A 16799-nucleotide genomic window follows, 5' to 3' on the forward strand; every position below is an offset into this window, starting at 1 on the left:
CTATTTTTGACCATCTGGAGAAAGTTCGACAGGTCACGGGTCATCGTTTTTCATCAGAAAATTGATTTTTTTGACTGTAGAAAAATTGATTCAAAATGTCATTTGGATTGTGCCTCATGTTGAATAATCACTTTTTAAAGCCTCATTGTGACCAAAATTGACATTTTTACAGACTTTTTCTCCTTCTCAGAGGCTTCTATTTTGACCAATTTCAGGCATTAAAATGACTCTAAACACACTTATTTCAGTTCCAAAAGTGATAATTCACATGGCATAGTCATTTACAGTCCAAAAACTTAAATATTAAAAAATTACCATTTTTGACCATCTGGAGAAATTTCGACAGGTCAGGGGTCATCGTTTTTCATCAGAAAATTGATTTTTTGGAATGTAGAAAAATTGATTCAAAATGTCATTTGGATTGTGCCTCATGTTGAATAACTACTTGTTAAAGCCTCAATGTGACCAAAATTGCCATTTTTACAGACTTTTTCTCCTACTCAGAAGCTTCTATTTCGACCAATTTCAGGCATTAAAGTGACTCTAAACACACTTATTTTTGTTCCAAAAGTGATAATTCACATACAATAGTTATTTACAGTCAAAATATTAGATATTAAAAAATTGCTATTTTTGACCATCTGGAGAAAGTTCGACAGGTCACGGGTCATCGTTTTGCATCAGAAAATTGATTTTTTTGACTGTAGAAAAATTGATTCAAAATGTCACTTGGATTGTGCCTCATGTTGAATAATCACTTTTTAAAGCCTCATTGTGACCAAAATTGACATTTTTACAGACTTTTTCTCCTTCTCAGAGGCTTCTATTTTGACCAATTTCAGGCATTAAAATGACTCTAAACACACTTATTTCAGTTCCAAAACTGATAATTCACATGCAATAGTCATTTACAGTCAAAAAATTAAATATTAAATCATTACCATTTTTGACCATCTTGAGAAAATTCGACAGGTCACGGGTCATCGTTTTTCATCAGAAAATTGATTTTTTGGACTGTAGAAAAATTGATTCAAAATGTCATTTGTATTGTGCCTCATGTTGAATAACTTTTTTTAAAGCCTCAATGTGACCAAAATTGCCATTTTTACAGACTTTTTCTCCTTCTCAGAGGCTTCTATTTTGACCAATTTCAGTCATTAAAATGACTCTAAACACACTTATTTTAGTTCCAAAAGTGATAATTCACATGGAATAGTCATTTACAGTCAAAAAATTAAATATTAAAAAATTACCATTTTTGACCATCTGGAGAAAATTCGACAGGTCACGGATCATCGTTTTTCATCAAAAAATTGATTTTTTGGACGGTTGAAAAATTGATTCAAAATGTCATTTGGATTGTGCCTCATGTTGAATGATCACTTTTTAAAGCCTCATTGTGACCAAAATTGACATTTTTACAGACTTTTTCTCCTTCTCAGAGGCTTCTATTTTGACCAATTTCAGTCATTAAAATGACTCTAAACACACTTATTTTAGTTCCAAAAGTGATAATTCACATGGCATAGTCATTTACAGTCCAAAAATTAAATATTAAAAAATTACCATTATTGACCATCTGGAGAAATTTCGACAGGTCAGGGGTCATCGTTTTTCATCAGAAAATTGATTTTTTGGAATGTAGAAAAATTGATTCAAAATGTCATTTGGATTGTGCCTCATGTTGAATACTTGTTAAAGCCTCAATGTGACCAAAATTGCCATTTTTACAGACTTTTTCTCCTACTCAGAAGCTTCTATTTCGACCAATTTCAGGCATTAAAGTGACTCTAAACACACTTATTTTTGTTCCAAAAGTGATAATTCACATACAATAGTTTTTTACAGTCAAAATATTAGATATTAAAAAATTGCTATTTTTGACCATCTGGAGAAAGTTCGACAGGTCACGGGTCATCGTTTTTCATCAGAAAATTGATTTTTTTGACTGTAGAAAAATTGATTCAAAATGTCATTTGGATGTGCCTCATGTTGAATAACTACTTGTTAAAGCCTCAATGTGACCAAAATTGCCATTTTTACAGACTTTTTCTCCTACTCAGAAGCGTCTATTTCGACCAATTTCAGGCATTAAAGTGACTCTAAACACACTTATTTTAGTTCCAAAAGTGATAATTCAAATGCAATAGTCATTTACAGTCAAAAAATTAAATATTAAAACATCACCATTTTTGACCATCTTGAGAAAGTTCGACAGGTCACGGGTCATCGTTTTTCATCAGAAAATTGATTTTTTGGACTGTAGAAAAATTGATTCAAAATGTCATTTGTATTGTGCCTCATGTTGAATAACTTTTTTTAAAGCCTCAATGTGACCAAAATTGCCATTTTTACAGACTTTTTCTACTACTCAGAAGCTTCTATTTCAACCAATTTCAGGCATTAAAATGACTCTAAACACTCTTATTTTGGTTCCAAAAGTGATAATTCACATGCAATAGTCATTTACAGTCAAAAAATAAAATATTAAAAAATTACCATTTTTGACCATCTGGAGAAAATTCGACAGGTCACGGGTCATCGTTTTTCATCAGAAAATTTATTTTATGGACTGTAGAAAAATTGATTCAAAATATCATTTGAATTGTGTCTCTTGTTGAATAACAAGTTTTTACAGCCTCAATGTGACCAAAATTGCCATTTTTACAGACTTTTTCTCCTTCTCAGAGGCTTCTATTTTGACCAATTTCAGGCATTAAAATGACTCTAAACACACTTATTTCAGTTCCAAAAGTGATAATTCACATGCAATAGTCATTTACAGTCAAAAAATTAAATATTAAAACATTACCATTTTTGACAATCTTGAGAAAATTCGACAGGTCACGGGTCATCGTTTTTCATCAGAAAATTGATTTTTTGGACTGTTGAACAATTGATTCAAAATGTCATTTGGATTGTGCCTCATGTTGAATAATGACTTTTTAAAGCCTCATGTGACCAAAATTGACATTTTTACAGACTTTTTCTCCTACTCAGAAGCGTCTATTTCGACCAATTTCAGGCATTAAAGTGACTCTAAACACACCTATTTTAGTTCCAAAAGTGATAATTCACATGCAATAGTCATTTACAGTCAAAATATTAAATATTAAAAAATTACCATTTTTGACCAACTGGAGAAAATTCGACAGGTCACAGGTCATCGTTTTTCATCAGAAAATTGATTTTTTTTGACTGTGGAAAAATTGATTCAAAATGTCATTTGGATTGTGCCGCATGTTGAATAATGACTTTTTAAAGCCTCATGTGACCAAAATTGACATTTTTACAGACTTTTTCCCCTACTCAGAAGCGTCTATTTCGACCAATTTCAGGCATTAAAGTGACTCTAAACACACCTATTTTAGTTCCAAAAGTGATAATTCACATGCAATAGTCATTTACAGTCAAAATATTACCTATAAAAAAATTACCATTTTTGACCATCTGGAGAAAATTCGACAGGTCACAGGTCATCGTTTTTCATCAGAAAATTGATTTTTTTTGACTGTGGAAAAATTGAATCAAAATGTCATTTGGATTGTGCCGCTTGTTGAATAACTTTTTTTAAAGCCTCAATGTGACCAAAATTGCCATTTTTACAGACATTTTGTCTACTACTCAGAAGCTTCTATTTCAACCAATTTCAGGCATTAAAATGACTCTAAGCACACTTATTTTGGTTCCAAAAGAGATAATTCACATGCAATAGTCATTTACAGTCAAAAAATTAAATATTAAAAAATTACCATTTTTGACCATCTGGAGAAAATTCGACAGGTCACGGATCATCGTTTTTCATCAAAAAATTGATTTTTTGGACTGTATAAAAATTGATTCAAAATGTCATTTGGATTGTGCCTCATGTTGAATAATCACTTTTTAAAGCCTCATTGTGACCAAAATTGACATTTTTACAGACTTTTTCTCCTTCTCAGAGGCTTCTATTTTGACCAATTTCAGTCATTAAAATGACTCTAAACACACTTATTTTAGTTCCAAAAGTGATAATTCACATGGAATAGTCATTTACAGTCAAAAAATTAAATATTAAAAAATTACCATTTTTGACCATCTGGAGAAAATTCGACAGGTCACGGATCATCGTTTTTCATCAGAAAATTGATTTTTTGGACTGTAGAAAAATTGATTCAAAATGTCATTTGGATGTGCCTCATGTTGAATAACTACTTGTTAAAGCCTCAATGTGACCAAAATTGCCATTTTTACAGACTTTTTCTCCTACTCAGAAGCGTCTATTTCGACCAATTTCAGGCATTAAAGTGACTCTAAACACACTTATTTTAGTTCCAAAAGTGATAATTCACATGCAATAGTCATTTACAGTCAAAAAATTAAATATTAAAAAATTACCATTTTTGACCATCTGGAGAAAATTCGACAGGTCACGGATCATCCTTTTTCATCAAAAAATTGATTTTTTGGACTGTTGAAAAATTGATTCAAAATGTCATTTGGATTGTGCCTCATGTTGAATAATGACTTTTTAAAGCCTCATGTGACCAAAATTGACATTTTTACAGACTTTTTCTCCTTCTCAGAGGCTTCTATTTTGACCGATTTCAGTCATTAAAAGGACTCTAAACACACTTATTTTAGTTCCAAAAGTGATAATTCACATGGCATAGTCATTTACAGTCCAAAAATTAAATATTAAAAAATTACCATTTTTGACCATCTGGAGAAATTTCGACAGGTCAGGGGTCATCGTTTTTCATCAGAAAATAGATTTTTTGGAATGTAGAAAAATTGATTCAAAATGTCATTTGGATTGTGCCTCATGTTGAATAACTACTTGTTAAAGCCTCAATGTGACCAAAATTGCCATTTTTACAGACTTATTCTCCTACTCAGAAGCTTCTATTTCGACCAATTTCAGGCATTAAAGTGACTCTAAACACACTTATTTTTGTTCCAAAAGTGATAATTCACATGCAATAGTTATTTACAGTCAAAATATTAAATATTAAAACATTGCTATTTTTGACCATCTGGAGAAAGTTCGACAGGTCACGGGTCATCGTTTTTCATCAGAAAATTGATTTTTTGGACTGTAGAAAAATTGATTCAAAATGTCATTTGGATGTGCCTCATGTTGAATAACTACTTGTTAAAGCCTCAATGTGACCAAAATTGCCATTTTTACAGACTTTTTCTCCTACTCAGAAGCGTCTATTTCGACTAATTTCAGGCATTAAAGTGACTCTAAACACACTTATTTTAGTTCCAAAAGTGATAATTCACATGGCATAGTCATTTACAGTCCAAAAATTAAATATGAAAAAATTACCATTATTGACCATCTGGAGAAATTTCGACAGGTCAGGGGTCATCGTTTTTCATCAGAAAATTGATTTTTTGGAATGTAGAAAAATTGATTCAAAATGTCATTTGGATTGTGCCTCATGTTGAATAACTACTTGTTAAAGCCTCAATGTGACCAAAATTGCCATTTTTACAGACTTTTTCTCCTACTCAGAAGCTTCTATTTCGACCAATTTCAGGCATTAAAGTGACTCTAAACACACTTATTTTTGTTCCAAAAGTGATAATTCACATACAATAGTTATTTACAGTCAAAATATTAGATATTAAAAAATTGCTATTTTTGACCATCTGGAGAAAGTTCGACAGGTCACGGGTCATCGTTTTTCATCAGAAAATTGATTTTTTTGACTGTAGAAAAATTGATTCAAAATGTCATTTGGATTGTGCCTCATGTTGAATAATCACTTTTTAAAGCCTCAATGTGACCAAAATTGCCATTTTTACAGACTTTTTCTCCTACTCAGAAGCGTCTATTTCGACCAATTTCAGGCATTAAAGTGACTCTAAACACACTTATTTTAGTTCCAAAAGTGATAATTCACATGCAATAGTCATTTACAGTCAAAAAATTAAATATTAAAACATCACCATTTTTGACCATCTTGAGAAAGTTCGACAGGTCACGGGTCATCGTTTTTCATTAGAAAATTGATTTTTTGGACTGTAGAAAAATTGATTCAAAATGTCATTTGTATTGTGCCTCATGTTGAATAACTTTTTTTAAAGCCTCAATGTGACCAAAATTGCCATTTTTACAGACTTTTTCTACTACTCAGAAGCTTCTATTTCAACCAATTTCAGGCATTAAAATGACTCTAAACACTCTTATTTTGGTTCCAAAAGTGATAATTCACATGCAATAGTCATTTACAGTCAAAAAATTAAATATTAAAACATCACCATTTTTGACCATCTAGAGAAAATTCGACAGGTCACGGGTCATCGTTTTTCATCAGAAAATTGATTTTTTGGACTGTAGAAAAATTGATTCAAAATGTCATTTGTATTGTGCCTCATGTTGAATAACTTTTTTTAAAGCCTCAATGTGACCAAAATTGCCATTTTTACAGACTTTTTCTCCTTCTCAGAGGCTTCTATTTTGACCAATTTCAGGCATTAAAATGACTCTAAACACACTTATTTCAGTTCCAAAAGTGATAATTCACATGCAATAGTCATTTACAGTCAAAAAATTAAATATTAAAAAATTACCATTTTTGACCATCTTGAGAAAATTCGACAGGTCACGGGTCATCGTTTTTCATCAGAAAATTTATTTTATGGACTGTAGAAAAATTGATTCAAAATATCATTTGAATTGTGTCTCTTGTTGAATAACAAGTTTTTACAGCCTCAATGTGACCAAAATTGCCATTTTTACAGACTTTTTCTCCTTCTCAGAGGCTTCTATTTTGACCAATTTCAGGCATTAAAATGACTCTAAACACACTTATTTCAGTTCCAAAAGTGATAATTCACATGCAATAGTCATTTACAGTCAAAAAATTAAATATTAAAACATTACCATTTTTGACAATCTTGAGAAAATTCGACAGGTCACGGGTCATCGTTTTTCATCAGAAAATTGATTTTTTGGACTGTTGAACAATTGATTCAAAATGTCATTTGGATTGTGCCTCATGTTGAATAATGACTTTTTAAAGCCTCATGTGACCAAAATTGACATTTTTACAGACTTTTTCTCCTACTCAGAAGCGTCTATTTCGACCAATTTCAGGCATTAAAGTGACTCTAAACACACCTATTTTAGTTCCAAAAGTGATAATTCACATGCAATAGTCATTTACAGTCAAAATATTAAATATTAAAAAATTACCATTTTTGACCAACTGGAGAAAATTCGACAGGTCACAGGTCATCGTTTTTCATCAGAAAATTGATTTTTTTTGACTGTGGAAAAATTGATTCAAAATGTCATTTGGATTGTGCCGCATGTTGAATAATGACTTTTTAAAGCCTCATGTGACCAAAATTGACATTTTTACAGACTTTTTCCCCTACTCAGAAGCGTCTATTTCGACCAATTTCAGGCATTAAAGTGACTCTAAACACACCTATTTTAGTTCCAAAAGTGATAATTCACATGCAATAGTCATTTACAGTCAAAATATTACCTATAAAAAAATTACCATTTTTGACCATCTGGAGAAAATTCGACAGGTCACAGGTCATCGTTTTTCATCAGAAAATTGATTTTGTTTGACTGTGGAAAAATTGAATCAAAATGTCATTTGGATTGTGCCGCTTGTTGAATAACTTTTTTTAAAGCCTCAATGTGACCAAAATTGCCATTTTTACAGACATTTTGTCTACTACTCAGAAGCTTCTATTTCAACCAATTTCAGGCATTAAAATGACTCTAAGCACACTTATTTTGGTTCCAAAAGAGATAATTCACATGCAATAGTCATTTACAGTCAAAAAATTAAATATTAAAAAATTACCATTTTTGACCATCTGGAGAAAATTCGACAGGTCACGGATCATCGTTTTTCATCAAAAAATTGATTTTTTGGACTGTATAAAAATTGATTCAAAATGTCATTTGGATTGTGCCTCATGTTGAATAATCACTTTTTAAAGCCTCATTGTGACCAAAATTGACATTTTTACAGACTTTTTCTCCTTCTCAGAGGCTTCTATTTTGACCAATTTCAGTCATTAAAATGACTCTAAACACACTTATTTTAGTTCCAAAAGTGATAATTCACATGGAATAGTCATTTACAGTCAAAAAATTAAATATTAAAAAATTACCATTTTTGACCATCTGGAGAAAATTCGACAGGTCACGGATCATCGTTTTTCATCAGAAAATTGATTTTTTGGACTGTAGAAAAATTGATTCAAAATGTCATTTGGATGTGCCTCATGTTGAATAACTACTTGTTAAAGCCTCAATGTGACCAAAATTGCCATTTTTACAGACTTTTTCTCCTACTCAGAAGCGTCTATTTCGACCAATTTCAGGCATTAAAGTGACTCTAAACACACTTATTTTAGTTCCAAAAGTGATAATTCACATGCAATAGTCATTTACAGTCAAAAAATTAAATATTAAAAAATTACCATTTTTGACCATCTGGAGAAAATTCGACAGGTCACGGTTCATCCTTTTTCATCAAAAAATTGATTTTTTGGACTGTTGAAAAATTGATTCAAAATGTCATTTGGATTGTGCCTCATGTTGAATAATGACTTTTTAAAGCCTCATGTGACCAAAATTGACATTTTTACAGACTTTTTCTCCTTCTCAGAGGCTTCTATTTTGACCGATTTCAGTCATTAAAAGGAATCTAAACACACTTATTTTAGTTCCAAAAGTGATAATTCACATGGCATAGTCATTTACAGTCCAAAAATTAAATATTAAAAAATTACCATTTTTGACCATCTGGAGAAATTTCGACAGGTCAGGGGTCATCGTTTTTCATCAGAAAATAGATTTTTTGGAATGTAGAAAAATTGATTCAAAATGTCATTTGGATTGTGCCTCATGTTGAATAACTACTTGTTAAAGCCTCAATGTGACCAAAATTGCCATTTTTACAGACTTATTCTCCTACTCAGAAGCTTCTATTTCGACCAATTTCAGGCATTAAAGTGACTCTAAACACACTTATTTTTGTTCCAAAAGTGATAATTCACATGCAATAGTTATTTACAGTCAAAATATTAAATATTAAAACATTGCTATTTTTGACCATCTGGAGAAAGTTCGACAGGTCACGGGTCATCGTTTTTCATCAGAAAATTGATTTTTTGGACTGTAGAAAAATTGATTCAAAATGTCATTTGGATGTGCCTCATGTTGAATAACTACTTGTTAAAGCCTCAATGTGACCAAAATTGCCATTTTTACAGACTTTTTCTCCTACTCAGAAGCGTCTATTTCGACTAATTTCAGGCATTAAAGTGACTCTAAACACACTTATTTTAGTTCCAAAAGTGATAATTCACATGGCATAGTCATTTACAGTCCAAAAATTAAATATGAAAAAATTACCATTATTGACCATCTGGAGAAATTTCGACAGGTCAGGGGTCATCGTTTTTCATCAGAAAATTGATTTTTTGGAATGTAGAAAAATTGATTCAAAATGTCATTTGGATTGTGCCTCATGTTGAATAACTACTTGTTAAAGCCTCAATGTGACCAAAATTGCCATTTTTACAGACTTTTTCTCCTACTCAGAAGCTTCTATTTCGACCAATTTCAGGCATTAAAGTGACTCTAAACACACTTATTTTTGTTCCAAAAGTGATAATTCACATACAATAGTTATTTACAGTCAAAATATTAGATATTAAAAAATTGCTATTTTTGACCATCTGGAGAAAGTTCGACAGGTCACGGGTCATCGTTTTTCATCAGAAAATTGATTTTTTTGACTGTAGAAAAATTGATTCAAAATGTCATTTGGATTGTGCCTCATGTTGAATAATCACTTTTTAAAGCCTCATTGTGACCAAAATTGACATTTTTACAGACTTTTTCTCCTTCTCAGAGGCTTCTATTTTGACCAATTTCAGGCATTAAAATGACTCTAAACACACTTATTTCAGTTCCAAAAGTGATAATTCACATGCAATAGTCATTTACAGTCAAAAAACTTAAATATTAAAACATTACCATTTTTGACCATCTTGAGAAAATTCGACAGGTCACGGGTCATCGTTTTTCATCAGAAAATTGATTTTTTTGGACTGTAGAAAAATTGATTCAAAATGTCATTTGGATGTGCCTCATGTTGAATAACTACTTGTTAAAGCCTCAATGTGACCAAAATTGCCATTTTTACAGACTTTTTCTCCTACTCAGAAGCGTCTATTTCGACCAATTTCAGGCATTAAAGTGACTCTAAACACACTTATTTTAGTTCCAAAAGTGATAATTCACATGCAATAGTCATTTACAGTCAAAAAATTAAATATTAAAACATCACCATTTTTGACCATCTTGAGAAAGTTCGACAGGTCACGGGTCATCGTTTTTCATTAGAAAATTGATTTTTTGGACTGTAGAAAAATTGATTCAAAATGTCATTTGTATTGTGCCTCATGTTGAATAACTTTTTTTAAAGCCTCAATGTGACCAAAATTGCCATTTTTACAGACTTTTTCTACTACTCAGAAGCTTCTATTTCAACCAATTTCAGGCATTAAAATGACTCTAAACACTCTTATTTTGGTTCCAAAAGTGATAATTCACATGCAATAGTCATTTACAGTCAAAAAATAAAATATTAAAAAATTACCATTTTTGACCATCTAGAGAAAATTCGACAGGTCACGGGTCATCGTTTTTCATCAGAAAATTTATTTTATGGACTGTAGAAAAATTGATTCAAAATATCATTTGAATTGTGTCTCTTGTTGAATAACAAGTTTTTACAGCCTCAATGTGACCAAAATTGCCATTTTTACAGACTTTTTCTCCTTCTCAGAGGCTTCTATTTTGACCAATTTCAGGCATTAAAATGACTCTAAACACACTTATTTCAGTTCCAAAAGTGATAATTCACATGCAATAGTCATTTACAGTCAAAAAATTAAATATTAAAACATTACCATTTTTGACCATCTTGAGAAAATTCGACAGGTCACGGGTCATCGTTTTTCATCAGAAAATTGATTTTTTGGACTGTTGAACAATTGATTCAAAATGTCATTTGGATTGTGCCTCATGTTGAATAATGACTTTTTAAAGCCTCATGTGACCAAAATTGACATTTTTACAGACTTTTTCTCCTACTCAGAAGCGTCTATTTCGACCAATTTCAGGCATTAAAGTGACTCTAAACACACCTATTTTAGTTCCAAAAGTGATAATTCACATGCAATAGTCATTTACAGTCAAAATATTAAATATTAAAAAATTACCATTTTTGACCATCTGGAGAAATTTCGACAGGTCAGGGGTCATCGTTTTTCATCAGAAAATTGATTTTTTGGAATGTAGAAAAATTGATTCAAAATGTCATTTGGATTGTGCCTCATGTTGAATAACTACTTGTTAAAGCCTCAATGTGACCAAAATTGCCATTTTTACAGACTTTTTCTCCTACTCAGAAGCTTCTATTTCGACCAATTTCAGGCATTAAAGTGACTCTAAACACACTTATTTTTGTTCCAAAAGTGATAATTCACATACAATAGTTATTTACAGTCAAAATATTAGATATTAAAAAATTGCTATTTTTGACCATCTGGAGAAAGTTCGACAGGTCACGGGTCATCGTTTTTCATCAGAAAATTGATTTTTTTGACTGTAGAAAAATTGATTCAAAATGTCATTTGGATTGTGCCTCATGTTGAATAATCACTTTTTAAAGCCTCATTGTGACCAAAATTGACATTTTTACAGACTTTTTCTCCTTCTCAGAGGCTTCTATTTTGACCAATTTCAGGCATTAAAATGACTCTAAACACACTTATTTCAGTTCCAAAAGTGATAATTCACATGCAATAGTCATTTACAGTCAAAAAACTTAAATATTAAAACATTACCATTTTTGACCATCTTGAGAAAATTCGACAGGTCACGGGTCATCGTTTTTCATCAGAAAATTGATTTTTTTGGACTGTAGAAAAATTGATTCAAAATGTCATTTGGATGTGCCTCATGTTGAATAACTACTTGTTAAAGCCTCAATGTGACCAAAATTGCCATTTTTACAGACTTTTTCTCCTACTCAGAAGCGTCTATTTCGACCAATTTCAGGCATTAAAGTGACTCTAAACACACTTATTTTAGTTCCAAAAGTGATAATTCACATGCAATAGTCATTTACAGTCAAAAAATTAAATATTAAAACATCACCATTTTTGACCATCTTGAGAAAGTTCGACAGGTCACGGGTCATCGTTTTTCATTAGAAAATTGATTTTTTGGACTGTAGAAAAATTGATTCAAAATGTCATTTGTATTGTGCCTCATGTTGAATAACTTTTTTTAAAGCCTCAATGTGACCAAAATTGCCATTTTTACAGACTTTTTCTACTACTCAGAAGCTTCTATTTCAACCAATTTCAGGCATTAAAATGACTCTAAACACTCTTATTTTGGTTCCAAAAGTGATAATTCACATGCAATAGTCATTTACAGTCAAAAAATAAAATATTAAAAAATTACCATTTTTGACCATCTAGAGAAAATTCGACAGGTCACGGGTCATCGTTTTTCATCAGAAAATTTATTTTATGGACTGTAGAAAAATTGATTCAAAATATCATTTGAATTGTGTCTCTTGTTGAATAACAAGTTTTTACAGCCTCAATGTGACCAAAATTGCCATTTTTACAGACTTTTTCTCCTTCTCAGAGGCTTCTATTTTGACCAATTTCAGGCATTAAAATGACTCTAAACACACTTATTTCAGTTCCAAAAGTGATAATTCACATGCAATAGTCATTTACAGTCAAAAAATTAAATATTAAAACATTACCATTTTTGACCATCTTGAGAAAATTCGACAGGTCACGGGTCATCGTTTTTCATCAGAAAATTGATTTTTTGGACTGTTGAACAATTGATTCAAAATGTCATTTGGATTGTGCCTCATGTTGAATAATGACTTTTTAAAGCCTCATGTGACCAAAATTGACATTTTTACAGACTTTTTCTCCTACTCAGAAGCGTCTATTTCGACCAATTTCAGGCATTAAAGTGACTCTAAACACACCTATTTTAGTTCCAAAAGTGATAATTCACATGCAATAGTCATTTACAGTCAAAATATTAAATATTAAAAAATTACCATTTTTGACCAACTGGAGAAAATTCGACAGGTCACAGGTCATCGTTTTTCATCAGAAAATTGATTTTTTTTGACTGTGGAAAAATTGATTCAAAATGTCATTTGGATTGTGCCGCATGTTGAAAACTTTTTTTAAAGCCTCAATGTGACCAAAATTGCCATTTTTACAGACTTTTTCTACTACTCAGAAGCTTCTATTTCAACAAATTTCAGGCATTAAAATGACTCTAAGCACACTTATTTTGGTTCCAAAAGAGATAATTCACATGCAATAGTCATTTACAGTCAAAAAATTAAATATTAAAAAATTACCATTTTTGACCATCTGGAGAAAATTCGACAGGTCACGGATCATCGTTTTTCATCAAAAAATTGATTTTTTGAACTGTTGAAAAATTGATTCAAAATGTCATTTGGATTGTGCCTCATGTTGAATAATCACTTGTTAAAGCCTCAATGTGACCAAAATTGCCATTTTTACAGACTTTTTCTCCTACTCAGAGGCTTCTATTTCGACTAATTTCAGGCATTAAAGTGACTCTAAACACACTTATTTTTGTTCCAAAAGTGATAATTCACATGCAATAGTCATTTACAGTCAAAAAATTAAATATTACAAAATTACCATTTTTGACCATCTTGAGAATGTTCGACAGGTCACGGGTCATCGTTTTTCATCAGAAAATTGATTTTTTGGAATGTAGAAAAATTGATTCAAAATGTCATTTGGATTGTGCCTCATGTTGAATAACTACTTGTTAAAGCCTCAATGTGACCAAAATTGCCATTTTTACAGACTTTTTCTCCTACTCAGAAGCTTCTATTTCGACCAATTTCAGGCATTAAAGTGACTCTAAACACACTTATTTTTGTTCCAAAAGTGATAATTCACATACAATAGTTATTTACAGTCCAAATATTAGATATTAAAAAATTGCTATTTTTGACCATCTGGAGAAAGTTCGACAGGTCACGGGTCATCGTTTTTCATCAGAAAATTGATTTTTTTGACTGTAGAAAAATTGATTCAAAATGTCATTTGGATTGTGCCTCATGTTGAATAATCACTTTTTAAAGCCTCATTGTGACCAAAATTGACATTTTTACAGACTTTTTCTCCTTCTCAGAGGCTTCTATTTTGACCAATTTCAGGCATTAAAATGACTCTAAACACACTTATTTCAGTTCCAAAAGTGATAATTCACATGGCATAGTCATTTACAGTCCAAAAACTTAAATATTAAAAAATTACCATTTTTGACCATCTGGAGAAATTTCGACAGGTCAGGGGTCATCGTTTTTCATCAGAAAATTGATTTTTTGGAATGTAGAAAAATTGATTCAAAATGTCATTTGGATTGTGCCTCATGTTGAATAACTACTTGTTAAAGCCTCAATGTGACCAAAATTGCCATTTTTACAGACTTTTTCTCCTACTCAGAAGCTTCTATTTCGACCAATTTCAGGCATTAAAGTGACTCTAAACACACTTATTTTTGTTCCAAAAGTGATAATTCACATACAATAGTTATTTACAGTCAAAATATTAGATATTAAAAAATTGCTATTTTTGACCATCTGGAGAAAGTTCGACAGGTCACGGGTCATCGTTTTTCATCAGAAAATTGATTTTTTTGACTGTAGAAAAATTGATTCAAAATGTCACTTGGATTGTGCCTCATGTTGAATAATCACTTTTTAAAGCCTCATTGTGACCAAAATTGACATTTTTACAGACTTTTTCTCCTTCTCAGAGGCTTCTATTTTGACCAATTTCAGGCATTAAAATGACTCTAAACACACTTATTTCAGTTCCAAAACTGATAATTCACATGCAATAGTCATTTACAGTCAAAAAATTAAATATTAAAACATTACCATTTTTGACCATCTTGAGAAAATTCGACAGGTCACGGGGTCATCGTTTTTCATCAGAAAATTGATTTTTTGGACTGTAGAAAAATTGATTCAAAATGTCATTTGAATTGTGCCTCATGTTGAATAATGACTTTTTAAAGCCTCATGTGACCAAAATTGACATTTTTACAGACTTTTTCTCCTACTCAGAAGCGTCTATTTCGACCAATTTCAGGCATTAAAGTGACTATAAACACACCTATTTTAGTTCCAAAAGTGATAATTCACATGCAATAGTCATTTACAGTCAAAATATTACCTATAAAAAAATTACCATTTTTGACCATCTGGAGAAAATTCGACAGGTCACAGGTCATCGTTTTTCATCAGAAAATTGATTTTTTTTGACTGTGGAAAAATTGAATCAAAATGTCATTTGGATTGTGCCGCTTGTTGAATAACTTTTTTTAAAGCCTCAATGTGACCAAAATTGCCATTTTTACAGACATTTTGTCTACTACTCAGAAGCTTCTATTTCAACCAATTTCAGGCATTAAAATGACTCTAAGCACACTTATTTTGGTTCCAAAAGAGATAATTCACATGCAATAGTCATTTACAGTCAAAAAATTAAATATTAAAAAATTACCATTTTTGACCATCTGGAGAAAATTCGACAGGTCACGGATCATCGTTTTTTATCAAAAAATTGATTTTTTGGACTGTATAAAAATTGATTCAAAATGTCATTTGGATTGTGCCTCATGTTGAATAATCACTTTTTAAAGCCTCATTGTGACCAAAATTGACATTTTTACAGACTTTTTCTCGTTCTCAGAGGCTTCTATTTTGACCAATTTCAGTCATTAAAATGACTCTAAACACTCTTATTTTGGTTCCAAAAGTGATAATTCACATGCAATAGTCATTTACAGTCAAAAAATAAAATATTAAAAAATTACCATTTTTGACCATCTGGAGAAAATTCGACAGGTCACGGGTCATCGTTTTTCATCAGAAAATTTATTTTATGGACTGTAGAAAAATTGATTCAAAATATCATTTGAATTGTGCCTCTTGTTGAATAACTAGTTTTTAAAGCCTCAATGTGACCAAAATTGCCATTTTTACAGACTTTTTCTCCTTCTCAGAGGCTTCTATTTTGACCAATTTCAGTCATTAAAATGACTCTAAACACACTTATTTTAGTTCCAAAAGTGATAATTCACATGGAATAGTCATTTACAGTCAAAAAATTAAATATTAAAAAATTACCATTTTTGACCATCTGGAGAAAATTCTACAGGTCACGGATCATCGTTTTTCATCAGAAAATTGATTTTTTGGACTGTAGAAAAATTGATTCAAAATGTCATTTGGATGTGCCTCATGTTGAATAACTACTTGTTAAAGCCTCAATGTGACCAAAATTGCCATTTTTACAGACTTTTTCTCTACTCAGAAGCGTCTATTTCGACCAATTTCAGGCATTAAAGTGACTCTAAACACACTTATTTTTGTTCCAAAAGTGATAATTCACATACAATAGTTATTTACAGTCAAAATATTAGATATTAAAAAATTGCTATTTTTGACCATCTGGAGAAAGTTCGACAGGTCACGGGTCATCGTTTTTCATCAGAAAATTGATTTTTTTGACTGTAGAAAAATTGATTCAAAATGTCATTTGGATTGTGCCTCATGTTGAATAATCACTTTTTAAAGCCTCATTGTGACCAAAATTGACATTTTTACAGACTTTTTCTCCTTCTCAGAGGCTTCTATTTTGACCAATTTCAGGCATTAAAA

The sequence above is a fragment of the Triturus cristatus genome, chromosome 7, assembly GCF_964204655.1.
Source record: "Triturus cristatus chromosome 7, aTriCri1.1, whole genome shotgun sequence".
Lineage (NCBI taxonomy): Eukaryota > Metazoa > Chordata > Amphibia > Caudata > Salamandridae > Triturus > Triturus cristatus.